This window comes from Eubalaena glacialis, chromosome 8 (genome assembly GCF_028564815.1).
Source record: "Eubalaena glacialis isolate mEubGla1 chromosome 8, mEubGla1.1.hap2.+ XY, whole genome shotgun sequence".
Lineage (NCBI taxonomy): Eukaryota > Metazoa > Chordata > Mammalia > Artiodactyla > Balaenidae > Eubalaena > Eubalaena glacialis.
Genome location: NC_083723.1, coordinates 86,073,064 through 86,085,708, shown reverse-complemented (window position 1 = coordinate 86,085,708; position 12,645 = coordinate 86,073,064).

The window sequence follows — 12,645 nt, the reverse complement described above, 5'->3', positions numbered from 1 at the left end:
CCAAGGCAGGTGGTGCTAATGGATGGGAAGTGGGAAAGGGACAGGGGCTAGGGAGTAGAGGAACTTGGGGGAAGAGAGGGCAAGTTATTAGCAGATGACCTTACTATGGGAGACTGACCCTGCTGTTGCCACTACTTGGCAATGTTTTAATAGGGATCCCTTTTAGAAGACTAAAGAATACTAACAACGTGTTACAATAAGAACTTGCATCTGTATTGCTTTAATGGATAGTAGGAAAGAACAAAGGTCTAAGTGTCAGAAGATCAAGGAGATGGTCTCAGCTCTGTTAAATACTAGCTGTAGGACCTTGGACAAATAATATTATCTTTCTGTGCCTTAGTTTCCTTGTCTGTAAAATGAGAAGAGCAGTATCTTTCTGCTTGTTTCCGAGGGAACTATGAGGGACAAAGGAGATGTTGTGTTCGGCCTGCCTACAGTAGCTGGGCAGGCCTCATCCTCTGGGCCTCTGCTGCCCATGCAGCCCAGCTCCAGCCTCTGAGGGGAAGAAGGGGGCAACTCTGGGCTGTGAGGTCTGGGCAGTGGTAGGAAGTCCCTGGAACATTAGTTTAGGGCCATGAAATGTTAACACATTGAGCACCTGCTCCATGTTGGTGATGGTGACGCTCTGAAGCTGTAAAGTAGGATTACAGGATTTCAGTATGGTTGCTAAAATCTGTTCTGACTTCGTTTGCTCCCATTGCCTAAGCAAGTCCTGAACGTGGGAGAGAGCCGGGGTCGAGTGCCTGAGAAGAGCTCCCCTCCTCCGCCAAGGGCCTCTGACTCCAGGAGGGCTGATTCACAGAGTGACTTCCGGTGGCTGTGAAGAGTCACTAGGGCATTGATAGCCAATAGCTGCTCTGCTAAATCTTCCAAATGTTCTGCATGTTGCACTAGCTAGAGAGAAACTACTGAAAGCAAATTCCTCATGAATCTTTTGTCTATATAGGGTGGGGAGGCAAAAGACAACAGAGAAGAAGCAAGGGGGGTTCTGGCGCCTTCCCAATCTTAGTGGCTAAGAGCTTGGGTTCTGCATTCCAAGTTGGGCTCAAATCCTTGTCCTGCTAGTTACTGGCTATGTGACCTTGGGTGCATTTCCTGTCACCTCTAAGCAGCAGTTTCCTAAATGTTGGTGTGTGTGGCATACCTCTCTTAAAGGTCTATGGTAAAGATTCAATGACCAATACAGGACGTATACCTTACAAGTTGCTGTCTTTTCATGTCTCTGTCTTTTTAAGGTCGGGTATCATGTTTTAAATTTTTTCCCCCTAAACCTAGCACTTATGTGTGTAGAGAAAGAAGGAAGAAAAGAAGGGAGGGAGGGAGGAAGGAAGAGAGGGAGGGGGGAAGGATATCTATCTGATTTGGTGGGGAGGGGCATGGATTTCTAGGAATGCCTCATGGCCTTCAGTGACATTAGAGCTGGGTTCACAGGTGGTGGGGCTCAGGGTTCTTACCCAGGTTCTTGAGGGCAGTATCTGCTATAGGGAATGTGGATAAAATAGGATCCGTGCTCTCTCCCCAGGCCACACCCTCTCCAATTGTTCCTCTTTCTGAGATGGTCATTTGAACAGATATACGTCTTATAAACAGTCAAGGGAATTGACCATCACTCAACTAGAATGACAGACTGCTTTCTGACCTGGGGCCCTGGGGGTCCAGGTATGGGTCAGGGAACCCAAAGTGAACACACAGGCCCCCAAAGCACTGCAACCTGACAGCTGCTGGGTGGCGATCACCTCCGGGCATCAGTGAGAGTAGAGGACCTGGCCTTGTCTGAGAGGCTACTCAGTGAACGCCACCTTGGGAACTTCAGGTGCTATAAATGTACAATCAAGGCACACAGAGAAAGAAAAATGGCTGGAAATACAGGGTAAAAGTGAATGGGGGAGGAGAGGCTGTGTGCTAGACTTTCAGCTGGCATCCTGACCTTGTTTCTAGTCTTGCCATTACCAAACTCTGTGACCTTTGACAAGTCACCTCATCTTTCTGAGTCTCTTTCTTCATCAGCACAGTTAGACAGTTGGCTGTTTTGCATCTGACAGTCCATGCTTTTCATGCAAGAGAGTCAGGCTTTAGGCCAAAGGAGAAATGAACTTGATTCAGAGGTTCTGCCTTTGGCCTGGCCTTGGGGACCCCTGGCCACCTGCAAGCATACACTCAAGTTTCTAGAGGGTAGATATCAAACCATTTCTCTCACAGTGGCTGGTTTAGATGGGGCCTCAGGCAGGCTGGGGTCTCGGAGATTCTCAGGCATAAAAATAATCATGAACCTGGAAGAAGATGCTTTGCCATGTACGTTACTTTCGAAAAAACCAAATCCAAATCTATATGGTATTTTCATCGTTTACAAAACAATTCAACCTGAAGGTATTTGCTCTAATGGGTTCCTACTGAGTAACAGGCCTTATGAAACAACAAATGTACACAATGAATCACCAATAATAGATATCATATAGCAACTTTAGAGTTTTACTATTTCACTCAAATTTGCCTTAGTAGAATCAGAAGGTTTGGTTCATCCAACCTGGAAAATGATATGCTCGACAAGTCACTGTGTATAACATTGGCTTTGACAGTTTTCATTAATTATTTTAGAACTATTGGGAGAGGGTGCATAAGGCATTCTTTAGGGACAACTTGTATTAAAACTCTGAGAAGTCTCCCCTTTAGGAGAGAAAGAAAAGCCATGTGCTCGAGCTGTCAGTCTGAAATTCTAATCACACCTGGGCTCAGAGGTTTAAAACGTAGGTAGACATTTAGTAACTGTTGACTTGGATGGGATCTAAAGTGTACTGCCACATGCAGGATGAGGGTTTCTAGGTAATGCTTACATTAATGGGGCAAAATGAGAGAAGGCCACCTTCTGGGCTCATGACCCATGGGATGATTTGAAGTGGCTGCCACGGTGCCTCAGAGCAATTTGAAAACCTCTGACCTTGACAGTGTCTGAGGCTTCTCCCAACACTAAATTTATCCAGTTTTAAAGGAATGAAGAGCCAGGTGGAGAGAGGTGTGTATTTCAGGAGAACTGTGACACAGAGAACTTTGTATAAAGGGAGAAAGGTGGGTGGGTAACATCATGAGAATCATGGCTTATCTGAACAGGCTTCCAAAACCCCCAGGTCAAGACCCTAGAGGCACCTGTGGTTCCATGACACTGACTTAGGGAATCATCTCAGATTCCTCCCTCAACTCTCCTTCATGTAGGTCTCTTCTCTGGTTGATGGCTCAGCTCCATCCTGCAGCCCCATACCTGATCCTGCCTAGACCTTCAGAGAAGCCTCGTGTGTGGATGGATGTCTAGTGTGTGGCTTCCATTTGACCCCTGGTCATTGTCTCAGCTTTCCGTGTACTCCTCAATCTGCTTCTCATGCCAATCCCAGCTCCTTACCCCCCACCCCGTATATCTCTAGCCCTCTATTTAGCAACCCAACCTCCGCCATACAACCATGGACAGAACTTTAAAGAAAGAAAAGGAGAGAGGGAGAGGGAGGAGAGGGAGAGAGAGAGGGAGAGAAAGAGGGAGAGGGAGAGGGGGGGAGGGAGAGGGAGAGAGAGAGAGAGAAGGGAGGAAGAGTTTGGGTTTGACACCTAAGATCAGAAGTTAGTCATACTCCTTGGCCATCCTCAAAAAATCTACAAACAATAAATGCTGGAGAGGGTGTGGAGAAAAGGGAACTCTCTTGCACTGTTGGTGGGAATGTAATTTGATACAGCCACTATGGAGAACAGTATGGAGGTTCCTTAAAAAACTAAAAATAGAACTACCATACAACCCAGCAATCCCACTACTGGGCATATACCCTGAGAAAACCATAATTCAAAAAGAGTCATGTTCCACAATGTTCACTGCAGCTCTATTTACAATAGCCAGGACATGGAAGCAACCTAAGTGTCCACTGACAGATGAATGGATAAAGAAGATGTGGCACATATATACAATGGAATATTACTCAGCCATAAAAAGAAACGAAATTGAGTTATTTGTAGTGAGGTGGATGGACCTAGAGTCTGTCATACAGAGTGAAGTAAGTCAGAAAGAGAAAAACAAATACCGTATGCTAACACATATATATGGAATCTAAAAAAAAAAGGTTCTGAAGAACCTAGGGACAGGACAGGAATGATGATGCAGACATAGAGAATGGACTTGAGGACACGGGGAGGGGGAAGGGTAAGCTGGGACGAAGTGAGAGAGTGGCATGGGCTTATAAATACTACCAAATGTAAAACAGATAGCTAGCGGGAAGCAGCCGCATAGCACTGGGAGATCAGCTCGGTGCTTTGTGACCACCTAGAGGGGTGGGATAGGCAGGGTGGGATAGGGAGGGTGGGAGGGAGACGCAAGAGGAAGGACATATGGGAATATATGTATATGTATAGTTGATTCACTTTGTTATAAAGCAGAAACTAACACACCATTGTAAAGCAATTATACTCCAATAAAGATGTTAAAAAAAAAAAAAAAAGAAGTCATATTCTTAAGTGATGGCTAAAACTCAATCTGGGTCAACTGCAGACTAAGAGAATACAGAGTGGAGATTTAAAATATGTGCTCTGTACTCAGGTGGCCAAGGTTCAAATCCTGGCTCAGCCACTCACTACCTCTGTGGTCTTAGCTGACCATTTCATCTCTTTAAGCTTCAGTTTCTCCATCTCAAAATGGGAAATATTAATCCCTACCTCACTGGACTCTTCTGAGTATTAAATGAGATGAAGCAAGCCTAGTGCCTGGCATATAGAAGAGACTCAGCAAATGTTCATTTTCTTCCCTTTGTTAGACCAGTATCAAGAGATGGCCTCCATGATACTTAAATTTTAAAGAGCCATTGCAGGGGAAAAAGCAATATCGACTTCTTCATTCCCATTAAACATGTCAACCACAGAAGACCTGATGGGTACAGGAGCCAATGGTTTGAAATAGTTAAGTTTACTTTAACTTTTTAGAGGTTCCCAGATTGTCATGCCTTAACTGGCTTAATATTGGATTGGCCAAAAAGTTTGTTCGGGTTTTTGGTACGATGGTGCAGAAGAGCCCAAACGAACTTTTTGGCCAACCCAATATTTCAAGTGTTGGACCTCCTCCTTGGTGATAAAAGTTCCAGAGCGTTGTTCATGGGGTCAAGTAATATCACAGCATATGTGTGGTCATGAGGCTGGACGTGGTACCCCAACTGGTGCTTCCCTTTTTCTTTAACTTTTTATTATGGAGAATTTCAAGCATAAACAGTAGTCAAAAAATATTATGAACCCTATGCACCCATCACCCAGCCAATCTTGTTTTATGCATAGTCTTACTCACTTGCTCTCCTACCAGAATATTTGTAAAGCATATCTCAGACTTCATATTATTACATACACATTTCAGAATTCAGTATTCGGACAAGAACTATTTTTCAAACATAACCACAGTACATTGCCACTTCTAAAATTATTACAATAATTCTTTAATATCATTCAATGTCTAGTCATTTCTCCTCTCTTTCTCCCACCCCACCCCCTATATATAGTTTGTTCATATCAGGATCCTGATAAGGTCCATACATTGTAATCGGTTGATTTTTCACATGGGTTGCTTTTTTAAATTAATTAATTAATTAATTTTTATTATTATTTTAAAATTAATTAATTAATTTATTTTTGGCTTCAGTGGGTCTTCACCGCTGCATACGGGCCTTCCCTAGTTGCAGCAAGCCAGGGCTACTCCTTGCTGCGGTACGCAGGCCTCTCATTGCGGTGGGCTTCAGTAGTTGTGGCACGTGGGATCCTCCCGGACTAGGGCTCGAACCCGTGTCCCCTGCATTGGCAGGCGGATTCCCAACCACTGCGCCACCAGGGAAGCCCCGGGCTGCTTTTTTTTTTTAAAATACACTTCATTTTTTAGAGAAGTTTTAGGTTCGCAACAAAACTGAGTGGAAAGTACAAAGAGCTCCCATATGCCCCCTGCCCTCACACACTCACAAACTCCCTTCTATCAGCATTCTGCACCAGAGTGGTACCTTTGTAACAGTGGGTGAACCTATACTGATGTTATCATTATCACCCAAAGCCCACAGTTTACATTAGGGTTCACTCTTGGTGTTGTGTATTCTATGGGTTTTGAGAAACACATAATGACATGTATCCACCATTATAATATCATACAATTATATGTATATTATAGTATCATATGGTACAGTTTTACTGCCCTAAAAATCCTGTGTTCTGTCTATTCATCCTTCCCTCCCCACTAATCCCTGGCAGCCACTGATCTTTTTGCTGTGGCTATAGTTTTGTCTTTTCCACAATGTCACATATAGTTGGAATCATACAATAGGTAGCCTTTTCAGACTGGCTTCTTTCACTTAGTAATATGCATTTAAGTTTCCTTCATGTCTTGATAGCTCATTTCTTTTTAGTAATGAATAATATTCCGTTGTCTGGATGTACCACAGTTTATTCATTCAGCTACTGAAGGACATCTTGATTGCTTCCAAGTTCTGGCAATTATGAATAAAGTTGCAATAAACATGCAGGTTTTTGTGTGGACATACATTTTCAACTTAATTGGGTAAGTGCCAAGGAATGTAATTGCTAGATTATATATTAAGAGACTGTTTAGTTTTATAAGAAACTGCCAAACGTTTTCCATTTTGTGTTCCCACCAGCAATGAATAAGCATTCCTGTTGCTCCACATCCTCACCAGCATTTGGCGTTTTCAGCATGGATTGCTTTTTAATTTATAGGCTTCTCCTTTATCTCTCTCACTTCAGCTTTCTCTTTGTTTGTTGAAGAAACCAATCATTCGTCCCATAAAAGTTTCTCACAGTCTAGAGTTTGCTGATTGTATCCTCACAGTGTCATTTAGCATGTTTGCATGTTTCCGAATTGCTTGCAAATCAGTATTTAGATCTAGAGTTTGATCAGATTAAAATGTGGTATTTTTGAAAAGACCACTTTATAGATGGTGGTATGTACTTTCATTGGGAGGAACAAAATGTTTGTCTCTCTATGACATTATGATTATCATTGCCTAAATAAATTCATTAGTATTGCAAAATGGTGACAGTCTATCATCCCTTCTGCATTTATTAGCTGGAAACTCCAAAGAGAAACCTCGCCTCATCAACAATTTGGTTACTCTGAAGTACAGTTCACATTAGAGAGGTTATTTTACTTGTCATTATTTTTACTTAAAAATAATGAATTGATTCCCTATAATACATTTGATGTACTTCAATCCATTGTAGCAGTTATTATCCTAATTGATAGTCAGATTGCCCCGTCTCTGGCCAGTGGGAACCTCTTTTAGACAGCTCCTGATCCTTTTGCCTTGACCCCAGTGGACTGTGACAGCTTCCTGCTGTCTGGTATTACAAGGAGCTCCAGACTTACCCAACACCAGACCTAGAATCAGCCAAGGAGCCCTGTTACTTGTAGTGAGTGACTGACGCTTTCTGCATTATGTTCTTCAGTGTCAGTAAAAATGGAAGCTTAGAAAATTAGCTAAGCATAGAATCTTATTGGGGTTGTGGAATGTTTTGCATCTGGGGCAACCTAGGATACCTTGACATAGGCATCTTGATACTCTGAGAGACATTCTCTGTCTTGGCCCTGAGGACGGCCTTTTATAAATACTTGTTTGTCAGTGTTTCTTAGGTACTCCCAGTCATCCAGGTCTCCTTTTATCATAATAGTATGAGTGTAATAACAACCATTATATTAATCAAGCTCTAACTATGTATCAGGCCCTTGACATACATTTCTTATCCTCCCAGCAACCCCATAAAGTAGGTAATTATTAATCCTCTCTCTTTACAGATGAAGAAACCAAGACAGAGAGACTGTGTATCTTACTCAAGTTTACAGAGAGTGAATTGGCAGTGCTGGGGTTGAAGCTTGGATAGAAAGCTCCCCAAAGAGCACTATATTCTTAGCAGCAAGACTGGATTGTTTGGCAAGATGTGACTACAGGGAAAGCTGTTTTCATTGTGGTTAAGGAGATTTCAAATGGAAGATGCATATGGAAGATGTGGTGGTGAGAGAGGGAAGAGGACCATAATGCAGAAGTTGATGAACTGTCTCAGCTTATTTCTGAACCCTCAATGGCAGGTTGTCCTGGGTGGTTCTTTGATCCAGGAGCTTTCCCAGCTTTGACTCTGAGCTAGCTTCAGACTTCTAAAGGGGGAGAAAGGCTAGAATGGGAGAAGATGGACATGGGGGACGATGTTACACCATGCTTGCCTTAGTAGATGGGTCAATGTTTTAATTTAATTGATGGCTGCTGTCCCACTAGAGCCCATTGCAGTGTCAGAATGGTATTTGTTGAGCCTGGCAAAGAGACAAACCATGTCTATGTATACTCCTCAGTCTCTGAAGCCAGCACTTTTTCTCTTTAATGGCCCTTTGATGTGTTACAAGATCCTAATTAGAGCAGTTCAGTAAATCAGTCCCTTGGGCATTGACACTTCAACACAGGCCTAATTTGCTAAGCACTGTGGACATTAACCAGTTGTTGGAAATTTTCTGTGACATTCCTCCTAGACTCATGTAAGGATCCTAGGCCCACCAGTGGCATGATTCCAGATTCTGTCCCTGAGTATATATTCCTAAAGGTTGATTTCAGATAGTCCATGACTAATAATACCTCCCCCAGGCCTTTAGTGGATTAGCCTATTGCTTGCCTACCACTCCAGAACAGACAGAGATATGTGAGTGTTAAGTGGTGGCCTCATGGCTCCAAGTTTCCTGTGGTTACTGCCCAGCCTTCAGGATTAATTTGGGGACTATCTCTGTAGAGAGTCAACTGTCCTGTGCAATCCTCATTCATAACTTCCTGCTACGCCTGGCGAGACGCCAGGACACTCATTCTTTGTCTACTAGGCTGAAAGGGGGAAAAAAGAGGGGGTGGAGAATTACGGAGGAAGCAAGGGCATTAGGGATGCCTTATCTTCAAAGAGTTCATCCGCTCCTTCTCTGCAGAGGATAAGAATGGCAAGTCAGCCCCAATGGGTCCTGTGTATCCCAGCCTGGGACTGCATAGAAAGGATGTGACACATTTGGGGAAGGGATACTCCCACCTGACAGGGGTTTTGGACCTAGCACCTGGGAAAGTAGAATGATAATACCAACAGTTTTTTGAGTCTCTCCTAAATGCCAGGCCCTGTGCTCATGACTGTAAAGGCAATATTTTGTTTAAACTTCCCTGCAGCCCTATGGCTTTCTCTGGGGTAGAAACTCTTATTATTTACATTTTGGAGAAGATGAAATTGAGGCCAGAGAGATTAAACTCCCTGGCCATTAGGCAGCTGGCAAAAGGCGGATGTAGTCTGACCCTGAACCATCATGCTGTGCGGCATGATGCAGGTTGGAGGAGCAGTTTCCAACCTGTCCCAGGCAGCTGCAAATGTGACATTCTCTGTGTTGAATCCACTCTTGTAGTAGATGCTGGGTCATACACAAGCCCCAGAGGACCAGTTATGGGACTGGCTCCACAAAGTCCTGTGAAATAAAGTGTGGTGGGGTGGAGTTATTACTACAGGGGCAAAACCTGGAACTGCTCAAATGGATGTTTAAAAGGTAGATGATTTGCACTTTGGAACTCTTAACTCCTACCAGCCAGATGTTCCTGTATTCTACCTCACAGCTGATCATGGTGTTTACCTGTGGATGTCTCCATCACTCCCCAGACATGCAGTGCTCAGCTTCCTACTGTGATGTTAGGTGTTGCTTTGGCTTTGGCCTCTGCCAGTCTCTCTTCCGTATACAACTCTTAGGTACCTGCCTTTATGCCCGGTCCTGTGCTGGCTGACGAGGATACCGAGAGAAACAGGCAGTGATTTCTGCCATTGATGTGAGCCCAGCCTGGGATGTGGTCAGGAAAGACCATGCTTAAGAGCAAGGGCCTGGGTCAGATTGTCTAAGTTCAACCCCCAGTTCTGCCATGTATCTTAACCTCAATGAGTCCTGGTTTCCTCATCTGTAAAATGGGGACAATAACAGGACCTATTTCACGTGGAAGAGCAAAGATTAAATGAGATCATTCATGTAAAAACTTGACCTAGTCCCAGGTATGTAGTAAGCTGAAATAGACATCAGCTGTTATTATTTCCTGACTTTTTGGGTTTACCCTCTTTTCACAACAGCCCGGGTTTCCTGGTTTAGTGGCTCTGGCTCTTAAATCTGTATTTGGTTGCCGACTCCTTGACAACATGGTCTCAGTTTTAAATTGGCCCAAGTTACAAGATTGCATGGTGGCCCATGCCCCCAGCGAGTGCACAGCTGGGGCAGCTGGCCTGGGTCGTATCCCCTGACCAGCCTTGTCAGGCACCACAGTGTCTTCATGTCAAGTAATACATTTGCAGTTTTTTTCAGGATTGGTGACATATTTTTACGTTGCCTAAAGTATTTTTGCTATTTCTTTGATTTTCCCATTTCAAAACAGAAAGATCCCTTTTTTTTTAACTTGAATGTTAGAGAACTGGACAAAATGTCTATTTTACATAGTAACTCGATCACATCAGGCTTTCACAATATTTGGCTCTGTATGAAGAACACAGTCTGTAGTAAATTGGTCTCCCTTCTGCCATCCTCACACACTTTGCTTCCTCTGGCCTCTGTGCCTCTGTTGGCTGTTTCCCTATCCTGGACTGCCTTCCTATGTCCAGTGTTTTTCATCCTTCAATGCATATCTCAAGATTTTACTCCTACTGTGGAACTGTGGGACCTGCAGCTCTTGCTTGATTTCTTTCCTCCCTGAATGAGTGAAGCACTCATTGTCTACCTGCAATTTGGCATTTTCCCAGATACTTTCTTATATTCAGATTATTCATTAAACATTCAGCAAGCCTCCTAATATTTCCAAACTCTGTGCTAAGTACTTTTCACATATATTACCTCTTTTAACCCTTTCAACAATCCTGAAAATAGGTATTGTTAATTTTCCCACAATGTATATGCAAAAATTGAAGTTAGACTCCAGTAGCTTAAATAATTTGCCCATTAAGAAAATGAGAAGACAAGCCCCAGATTGGGAGAAAATATCTGCACATCATATATCTGGTATGGAATTTGTATCCAGAATATATAAACAACTCTTACAACTCAACAATAAGATAAACAACCCCATTAAAAATAGGCCAAGATTTGAATAGACATTTTGCCCAAGAAGATAGATGAATGGCTAATCAGCACATTAAAATATGTTTAACATCATTAACCATTAGGAAAATGAAAATCAAAACCACAATGAGATACCATTCATACCCACTAGGATGGCTATAATTTAAAGGACAGATAATAACAAGTATTGATGAGGATGTGGAGAAACTAGAACCCTCATGCATTGCTGATGGGAATGTAAAATGGTACAACCACTTTGGAAAAGAGTTTGACAGTTTCTTGAAAAGTTAAACAGATACTTATCAGACAACCCAACAAATCCACATCTATGTTTCTACCCAAGAGAAATAAGAACATACATTTATACAAAGATTAACCACTGAATGTTCATAGAAACATTATTCATAATAGGCCAAAACTGAGACAGTCCAAATATCCATCAGCTGGTGAATGGATAAACAAAATGTGGTATATCCATAAAATGTAATACAATTCAGCAATCAAAAGGAATGAACATATGCTAATACACACTACAACACGGTTGAAGTTCAGAAACATTATGCTAAGTAAAAGCAGCCATATACAAATGAGTACATATTGTATGATTCCATTTATATGAAACTTCTAGAAAAGACGAATCTATAGAAACAGAAAGCAGGTCAGTGGTTGTCTAAGAGCTGGGATGAGAATAAGGTTTGACTGGTCATAAGGGGACTTTTTGGGATGATGGAAATGTTCTAAAATTGGATCGAAGTGATATTTGCACAGCTCTATAAAACTACTAAAAATAATTTTATTGAAATGTTTACTTACAATGGGTAGGTTTTATGGTATACAAATTATACCCAGGTAATGATGTTAAAAAAATAAATACTTGTCCAAGACCACACAAATAGCAGAATAGGGATTTAGACCCTATCTTCCTTTTGTGCTCTTCTTCTAGCCTTTGTCATTTTTTCTTGTGTATGGCTTGTCTGCCTAGCATATGGACAACACTTTGAGAACAAGGAGAATGCCTTTACATTTTTGGGACTCCCTCATGGTGTTCTCAACGAATCTGTGGAATTGAGTTGATAGCGCATCATATTCTAATAGGATTATTCTGTACCAGAAGGAGCAGTGTAGGGCTGTTGTTTCTCCAAATGCTGCCCCGAGTGTTGAGACATGGGGGTAGATAGTCCATCAAAGGCACGCCGCCTGAAGAACAATGTAGTGACAGGGCTGGCTGACAACAAGAGACAAAGAGCTGTGCTGTTGAACACTGCCCAGAGCAACCCGTCTCTTCCTGCTCGGCCCAGCAGACTGTTAAAAGGACCACAAAAGGCTGCTGGGGAGATGACAAGAGCTTAAGAATTTGCTGAATGTGCTACCCTTGATAGCAAGAGTAAACCCGAATGACCTTCCCAGGACACACAGTAGAGATTATTAGAATATAGGCCAGATCTGAATCCAGGCAGGGAGGTGGACATGCAGGGGGCTCACATATATCTGACCCACTCAATAGAGTTAATGACTTTTTTGGAAACCAGTATTATTTTTTTTCC